Here is a 9,794-nt window from a genome sequence, read left to right as displayed (position 1 = left end):
AGTCTGAACTGTCCTCTGTATCTTCCTCTTCTTCCTCATCATCATCATCATCAAACGCATCCTCCTCCTCAACTTCATCTTCATCCATGTCTCGGGCTGAAGCTTCAGCTGCTTCAGCTCCTCCATGCCATGGTTCTTCTGGCCAAGCTACCACATTATGGAATTCATCCATAGTCCACCTGTGTGCTGGAGGGGTATCATACATCCCCACTATCATCTCAGCCGTGGCCACCTACCCTCTGTGGATGGACTGCAACTGAGCACCTATAAGAGACATATACATGTCCCTCATCTGGACTGGTTCTGCCTCATGAGTATCAGCAGAAGTCCTGCTCTGTGCTGGCCTTCTCTCTCTACGAGCCTGGCGTGGTGGCACTGGCTGAGCTGCCTCCTCACCTCCACAGTACTGTCTGTAATAGGCCTCATCTATAGCTTTTCTTGGCCTCTCAAATGGTGGAACAGAAGTGTCCACCCCAGCTAGCTTGCAAAGGTGAGTGATCAAAGAAGGATGTCCCAGTGGTGCTTTGTTGTTTGAGGTGTTAGCACACACACTAATCTCATCAGCTATCACCTGCCCAATATTAACATTCAAGTTTCTGATAGCACAGTAGATGAAGAGTGCCCTGCTGAGAGTAATATCTGACACATGTGAACATGGCTGAATGTTGGCATGAGAAAATGCCATCCAATACTTTGCAAGAGGAGTCAAATCTGTCCTCCTAATATTAACCACTAAGCCAAATCTATTCCTTTGGAAGTGTCCTCCAGGTATGCACAATACTCTCTCAACATCCTCAAAGTCAGCACCTTCCTCCATGCTAAGAGCAAACTGGCATTGCTCACCAGCCCACACAGTATCCAGAAAGTTATTGATGGAGTCAGGATCATACCTGATAGCATGGCCTCTAACATAGCCCAAATAATTCTCAGCTGGATAATCACCAATCTTCTTTGCATTGGTGTAGAATTCTTTCACCACAGCTATGTTGGCAGGTGATGGATAAGTGGCTAGCTTCCCCCAATCATTCCCTAACACTTGCTCTCCAAATTGAGGAGCAAAGTTAGGTATCATTCCAACCTTTCTCTCCATTAGAAGTCTCCTGTCCTGAACCACCCTAAAGTGCTTCTCATGTTTCCTAGAGAGGAACCTGCCATTATGGGGCTGCTCTGGTTCCTTTTCCTTTCTCTTGGTTGCCATGGTTTTCAATCTCTTTCCTGAAGAGGATGCCATTCCTGCATTCAAAACACAAGCAAAACCACAGAACATGATGTTAATCATTAGTAAAACATAGAACATAACTCCTGTCGAAGCTAAACCACCGCTGAGGGCCAGAATTTCCCCTCAGCGCCACCAGTGCCACATTCAAACACGCAACAAACCAGAAAAAACAAATCTGGCAGAGTGCCGCTCAGCGGTAAATGCCGCTCAGCGGTGATCTGCAGATTTTTGCAAATCTCGTTTTTAAACTGTCCTAACTCCACCCAAATGCAATTTTCAGTTTTCCAGTTCATAATCAAGCAGTTTAATCGGTTCAAACATCAAATATATCATCAAATCATGCATAGAAATCAAAACCCCTAAATATTCATGCTTTGACAATCACAGTCAATTTCAAGAACCCTCGAATGAACAAAATGCATTTTACTTACTTGGGTGGAGATGCTAGATGATATGAGAATGCTTCCAAACTAGAATGCTCTCTTCCAACCCCAAACTTTGATAGCACACTAGTGTAAAAGTGAGTGGAAGAGAAATTTTCTAAAGAGGGAAGAGTAAAAAGATGTGGGAAACCTAAGAGGAGATATGTGGGAGTCTTAATGCAGAGAAGAGCTTGAAAGAATATAAAAACGCGCAGCTTAGGGTTTAAAAATACCCCAATGGGCTCGGGTTCCGCTAAGGGGAACTTAAGCCCATCTGCGATAGTACCGCTCAGCGGTAATTGCCGCTCAGCGGCACTTTCGTGATGTGCCCTTCTCCTTCTTTTCTTGACCTACGTGCCTTCCTAGCATACCCCTCATAGGTTCCCTGCAATTCAATGTTAAAAATGCTTATGCAAATCCTAAACTAAAATAAACAAACAAAAACAATCAATCAACTGGGTTGCCTCCCAGGTAGCGCTTGTTTAACGTCACGAGCCTGACCCAAATTCCACCAACACCCATCAGTAGGTGTTTCCAACTTACCAGCACCCATCAGTAGGTGCAAAATTTTCTCACCAACACCCATCAGTAGGTGTTACAAACCTAACATCCTTCAGTAGATGCTGGATCCAACAAAAATATTTACAAAACTAATGTTCACAAATTAAAAATTACAAAACCAAATCAAAAGTTTTTAAATTCACTGGGTTGCCTCCCAGCAAGCGCTCTTTTAATGTCATTAGCTTGACCCAGTAAAGCTCAAGTTCCTTCTTCTTTTTCTTCTTCTTCCTACTGAACTTCTTCAGAAATTTGATCAAACCAGGAACCTGTTGCAGTGTCTCAATCATAGGAACTTTAATCTCCAATTTCTTGAAGATTTCCATGAAGCACTTAAATTTCTTTTCCTTCCTATGATTCTTCTTTAGATGAGGATGTGATTTTTCATGTGATTTCTTCTTCTTTCCTCTCATCTTCTTTTTCTTCCTTTTTCTCTCCCTAAATTTTCTCTTTTTCTCTTCTTTTATTTTTTTCTTCCTTTCTCTTTTTCTCCTCAACTTCTTTATCTTCACACAAATTTTCTTTCTCTCTTCTTTCTCAACCAATTCTTTTTCTTTTTCTTCATCTTTATCTTTCTCACTCAATTCTTCTTTCTCTTTTCTCTCTACCCTTTCCTCATCTCCCTCTAATGTTTCCTCATCAAGAATCTTGTCACTTTCAGTGATAATGACTTGCCCTTCCTCCTTAAGGTTAACTTCAGTATTAACATCATCATTTAATCTCTGACTAATGTAACGAAGGTGCATTTCCATTCTTTTAAATGATTCTTCAATGCTTTTCTGAGTAGAGTCGGAATTTTTCAAAAATCGTTGAAGGGTGTCCTCCAACCTATCCAAACTTCCTGATAGAAAGGGTTGTTGCTGCCATTGTTGTTGTGGTTGGTTCTCAAATTGTCCAGCAGCTTGCCAAGATTGGCTTTGATCCATACTTGAGTGATGTTCCCACCAGTGGTTGAGATTACTTTGGTAGAATTGAGTGCCCATATAGTTAAATTCTTGACCGAATTGCATTCTGCAGACATTAGGCACAAAACCCTAAAAACAATTGTTAGCACAAAAAGATAAAGAAAAGAAAAAAAAATCAAAGGATATAATTGAAAAGATAAGAAGATAGGAAATAAAAACAGAAAAATAAAAACAGAAAAATAAAATAAAATAAAATAAAATACAAACAGAAAATAAAATAAAATAAAATAAAATCTAATCTAATCAAATAAAACAAAATCAAATCAAATAAAAACCGAAAAATAAAAAACAGAAAATAAAAATAGAAAACAGAAAAACAGAAAACAGAAAATTAAAATAAAATCAAATAAAATACAAACTGAAAAATATAAACAGAAAAATAAAATAAAATAAAAATTCGAAATTTAAAATAAAATAAAAAAATAAGTCAAAGATAATCAATAATCACACAAATTAACCAGTTAAACCACGAGTCCCCGGCAACGGCGCCAAAAACTTGATGGACAAATTTGTAAGCACCAAAATATGATGTCACAAACTTGTTTCACAATCGGCAAGTATGACCGAATCGTTTCAAGTAATAAACTTGGTAAGACCAAGTATCGTTCTCCCAAAGGACTCACGGCCTAGTTTAGTTATGTGATTTGTTGATTAGCTAAGACTTAAGAACACAATAATTGAAGTTTAATATGCAAAGACGAAAATTAAATATGTATGCATGAATTGATCAATGACAAAGACAAAAGATAAACACTTTCAAGGAAATATATGAATGAATATGTTGTTGGGGGTCAATTTCATCTCATCCACTCTCATATATTTTAGGAATTCAACATTCAAATCATCATTGTTAATGCCACTCTCTAATGTACCATTCTAGATGGCTTCTCCCTAATCAAATAGTTCATACAATTCCTAGCATTCCTAATGATTAGTTCATGAGTGCAGGAGCTTAAAGGCAACCAATATAATATTGTCAGTATAATATTGGGAGAAATTCCCCGGATCTAGATTTCCCCGTACGTGTCCGTATCAACAAAACCAATAATCATGCATTAGAATGAGTTAAACAATGCAAGCATTGAGCAAAGAGGAAAAACCCTAACTAATGATGAAAGAAAGCATATGTCTTAATTCAAAGATGTACTCAACAAATCCATATATGAGAGCTTCAAGAGATTACTTTGATTCCCCAACAAACATACAAGGTTTAGTTCACCATATTCATGGTGAACCTAGATGAATAACAATGAAAGTATGAAAGAATAAACCCAATAAAGGTGAAGAGGTAGCCTGAGCATCCAAGATCCTCCTTCAAAGGGGTGAAAGAGAGAGTGTTTGCCTCGTTTCTGCCAAAGATTCCTAACTATAGGACGTGCAAGCCCTTATATACTAATCTAGAGTTACAAAAGATTACAAAAGTCCAAGCCCAAAAAGTGCCGCTCAGCGGTATTTACCGCTCAGCGGTGATTGCGCGTCTTCTTTCTTCCCCTCAGCGGCCATTTTGCCCCTCAGCGGTTCCAACGTCACCTCTTGAGTGCCGCTCAGCGGTAGTTTGCCGCTGAGCGGTGCCTTCGACTTCTCCTTTTTGCACTCTTTCTTGTCTTTTCTAATGTCCTCTCTCTTATTCTTCACTTCTTTCACCAAATTCACCTCAAAACCTGCACAAGAACACTTAAATCAAGCATAAACCTGTCCAGCTCTCTTATTTCTGAAAATATAAACAAAAGGCATGATTTCAAGCTAGTTTCTAAGTCTAAAGGTTGCTTTTAGTATCAACTTTAAGCATGAAAATAACAGTTTTTCAACTGTTATCAGTCAACTTCCTCCACTTCATCCACTTCCTCCACTTCCTCCACTTCCTCCACTTCGTCCACATCCTCCACTTCCTCCATTTCCTCCACATCCTCCATTTCGTCAAAATTCGTCAACTTCATCAACTTCCTCCACTTTGTCCACTTTGTCAACTTCGTCAACTTCATTCACTTCCTCCACTTCCTCCACTTCCTCCGCTTCCTCCGCTTCCTCCGCTACGTCCACTTCGCCACTTTGCCACTTTGCCACTTCGCCACTTCCTCCGTTTCCTCCTCTTCATCAACTTCGTCCGCATCCCTTCTTCCACTTCGGCCACTTCGTCAACTTTGTCCACTTCGTCAACTTCGTCCACGTCATCAACTTCATCAACTTCCTCCACTTCCTCCACTTCCTCCACTTCCTCCACATCCTCCACTTCCTCCACTTCCTCCACTTCGTCAACTTCGTCCATTTCATCAACTTCGTCCACTTCGTCAACTTCATCAACTTCATCAACTTCCTCCACTTTGTCCACTTTGTCAACTTCGTCAACTTCATCCACTTTCTCCACTTCGTCCACTTCCTCCACAGCCTGGGCTTCCTACGCTTCGTACACTTCCTCCACTTCCTCCACTTCCTCCACTTCGTCCACTTCGTCTACATCTTCAACTTCGTCCACTTCCTCCACTTCCTCCACTTACGCCACTTCGTCCACTTCCTCCACTGCCTCCACTTCGTCCACTTCCGCCACTTCCTCCACTTCCTCCACTTCCTCCACTTCCTCCACTTCCTCCACTTCCTCTACTTGCTCCACTTTGTACACTTCGTCCACTTCCTCCACTTCCTCCACTTCCTCCACTTCCTCCACTTCCTCCACTTCGTCAACTTCGTCCACTTCGTCAGCTTCGTCAAATTCCTCCACTTCATCCACTTCCTCCACTTCCTCCACTTCCTCCACTTCGTCCACATCCTCCACTTCCTCCATTTCCTCCACATCCTCCATTTCGTCAAAATTCGTCAACTTCATCAACTTCCTCCACTTTGTCCACTTTGTCAACTTCGTCAACTTCATTCACTTCCTCCACTTCCTCCACTTCCTCCGCTTCCTCCGCTACGTCCACTTCGCCACTTTGCCACTTTGCCACTTTGCCACTTCCTCCGTTTCCTCCTCTTCATCAACTTCGTCCGCATCCCTTCTTCCACTTCGGCCACTTCGTCAACTTTGTCCACTTCGTCAACTTCGTCCACGTCATCAACTTCATCAACTTCATCAACTTCCTCCACTTCCTCCACTTCCTCCACTTCCTCCACATCCTCCACTTCCTCCACTTCCTCCACTTCGTCAACTTCGTCCATTTCGTCAACTTCGTCCACTTCGTCAACTTCATCAACTTCATCAACTTCCTCCACTTTGTCCACTTTGTCAACTTCGTCAACTTCATCCACTTTCTCCACTTCCTCCACTTCCTCCACAGCCTGGGCTTCCTACGCTTCGTACACTTCCTCCACTTCCTCCACTTCCTCCACTTCGTCCACTTCGTCTACATCTTCAACTTCGTCCACTTCCTCCACTTCCTCCACTTACGCCACTTCGTCCACTTCCTCCACTTCCTCCACTTCCTCCACTTCCTCCACTTCCTCTACTTCCTCCACTTTGTACACTTCGTCCACTTCCTCCACTTTGTCTACTTCGTCCACTTCGTCAACTTCGTCCACTTCGTCAGCTTCGCCCACTTCCTCCACTTCATCCACTTCCTCCACTTCCTCCACATCCTCCACTTCGTCCACTTCGTCAACTTCATCAACTTCCTCCACTTCGTCCACTTTGTCAACTTCGTCAACTTCCTCCACTTCATCCACTTCCTCCACTTCCTCCACTTCCTCCACTTCGTCCACATCGTCCAGTTCCTCCACTTCCTCCACATCCTCCACTTCGTCAACTTCGTCAACTTGATCAACTTCCTCCACTTCGTCCACTTTGTCAACTTCGTCAACTTCATCCACTTCCTCCACTTCCTCCGCTTCCTCCGCTACGTCCACTTCGCCACTTTGCCACTTCGCCACTTCGCCACTTCCTCCATTTGCTCCACTTCATCAACTTCGTCCGCTTCCCTTCTTCCACTTCGTCAACATTCTCCACTTCGTCAACTTCATCCACTTCATCAACTTTGCCAACTTCCTCCACTTCGTCAACTTTGTCAATTTCGTCAACTTCCTCCACTTCCTCTACTTCCTCGGCTTCGTCCGCTTCGTCCACATCCTCCACTTCGTCCACTTCGTCAACTTCGTTCACTTCGTCAACTTCCTCCTGATGGAGACCAATTCCCAGCTGGAAACGTGTAGGAAGAGGTTCCAGACCAGAGAAAACCAGTAATGAAAATTGGTGCAGCGGATGGATAAAATGATGCAGTGTTTGATGTGTTTTAATGGAGGAAAGGTGTATGGGTGAAGCCTCACAGCTCAGAGGGCCTTCATACAGAGGACGGAAGCTTGAGGAAAGGTGGAGAAGTAGTAATTCAAAGGTGACTTAAGAGCACAAAAGCTGGAAAACAATTTCTGCAGCATATTATTAAGCTCAAAAGTGAATCAATACAAGGAAAAGGCCCTCTTATTAATAGGTGAAGAGGAGCCTAATTTCTAATTCTAATTCCCTCCTAAATTCAAATGGTTCAGATTTATTTTGATCAAGCAAGGTCCATGCCTCTTTCCAGCTCATCAAGCAAGGTGTGTGCTTCCTTCCACATCAGCCCATTTCACGTGGAAAATGTTGGTGCATGCCGTAAGCACCTCTTTTTGGCTCTTTTGCTTGATCTATTGATTTATCTTCTTGGATGGCTCAATCATAGTCTCCAAGATTTATTAATTCCTACAAAACAAAGTATAAATGCTTTAGTTAAGAGAAGAAGGATTTTTATAAGTAACCTTCCATAGAAGCAAAATAGTATGTGGTCCTTCTTCCTCTTGAATCCTCTTTGCCATGGATCTAGTAAGAGGTCCAATGTGCATCTTAGATGGTCTTCCATCAGACCCTCCCTCTTGAAAAAGATCTGTCCTCAGATCTGCTTCATCCTGTTGATCATCTCCTGTGAAAGGAATTAAATCGCAGATGTTAAAAGTAGGACTGACACCATAACTTTCAGGAAGGTCTAATATGTATGCATTATCATTTATCCTTTTGACCACCTTGAATGGACCATCTCCTCTTGGACTAAGTTTGGATTTCCTTTGAGAGGGAAATCTTTCCTTTCTCAAATGAAGCCAAACTAGGTCTCCTTTTTCAAAAACTATTTTCTTTCTCCCTTTGTTGTTGTGTTCTGCATATTTTTGAGTTTGTTTTTCAATTTGGATTTTAACTTTCTCATGTAACTTCTTGATAAACTCCGCTTTAGAAGCACCTTCTTTATGAAGAAAAGAAGATGATTCTGGAAGAGGTAGTAAATCAAGAGGTGTGATAGGGTTAAAACCATAAACAACCTCAAAAGGAGAAAGATTAGTAGTCTTGTGGACTACTCTATTATAAGCAAATTCAATATGAGGTAGATGTTCATCCCAAGATTTGTTATTTCCTCTTAATATTACCCTTAATAATGTAGATAAAGATCTATTTACTACTTCAGTTTGCCCATCAGTTTGTGGGTGACATGTAGTAGAAAATAGAAGTTTAGTTCCAAGCTTTTCCCATAAAGTTTTCCAAAAATGGCTTAGAAACTTCACATCTCTATCAGACACTATAGTTTTGGGTAAGCCATGCAATCTCACTATCTCTTTAAAGAAGAGTCTAGAGATATAGCTAGCATCATCTACTTTGTGGCAGGGTATAAAATGAGCCATTTTACTAAAACGATCTACTACCACAAATATAGAATCATACCCCCTTTGAGTTCTTGGCAATCCTAAGACAAAGTCCATGCTTATGTCCTCCCAAGGGGTATTAGCTATAGGAAGAGGTGTATAAAGTCCATGAGGCATAATTTTGGACTTAGCTTGTAAACAAGCTATACATTTAGAACAATGCCTTTGAACATCTATTCTCATGTGTGGCCAATAAAATTTACTTTTCAAAATGTTTAGAGTTTTATCAACTCCATGATGGCCCATGAGTCCTCCTCCATGACTTTCTTTTATAAGAAGTTTTCTAATGGATCCTTGGGGTATACAAAGTTTTCCTTTATTAAAAAGATACCCCTCAGAAAGATAGAATCCATCAAAAGGCTTCTTAAGACATGATGAATAAGTGGATGCAAATGTTTCATCATTTTCATATAACTCTTTTATGTCATCAAATCCTAATATTTGGGATCCTAGGGTTACTAATAATGCATGTCTTCTAGATAAAGCATCCGCAACAACATTAGTACTCCCCTTTTTGTGTTTGATGACATAGGGAAATTGCTCAAGATATTCCACCCACTTTGCATGTCTTTTGTTTAGCTTTGCTTGCCCTTTAATGTACTTGAGAGATTCATGGTCAGTGTGTATGATGAATTCTCTAGTTACCAAGTAATGCTCCCAAGTTTTCAAAGCTCTAATGAGGGCATACAACTCTTTGTCATAAGTAGGATAGTTTAAGGTAGGCCCCCTAAGTTTTTCACTAAAGTAAGCTACGGGATGTCCTCCTTGTATTAAAACAGCTCCTATTCCTACCCCAGATGCATCACATTCTAGTTCAAAGGCTTTGGAAAAATTAGGCAAAACTAGAATAGGTGCATGTGTTAACTTGTGTTTTAAAGTCTCAAAAGACAACTCTTGCTTATCACCCCAAATAAAAGGCATATCTTTCTTGACTAGCTCATTTAAAGGAGCAGCTATGGTGGAGAAGTCTTTTACAAATCTTCT

Source organism: Vigna umbellata, chromosome 9 (genome assembly GCF_029865625.1).
Source record: "Vigna umbellata cultivar VRB3 chromosome 9, Vumbellata_1.0, whole genome shotgun sequence".
NCBI classification, from domain to species: domain Eukaryota; kingdom Viridiplantae; phylum Streptophyta; class Magnoliopsida; order Fabales; family Fabaceae; genus Vigna; species Vigna umbellata.
Note: the sequence above shows the minus strand (reverse complement) of the source record.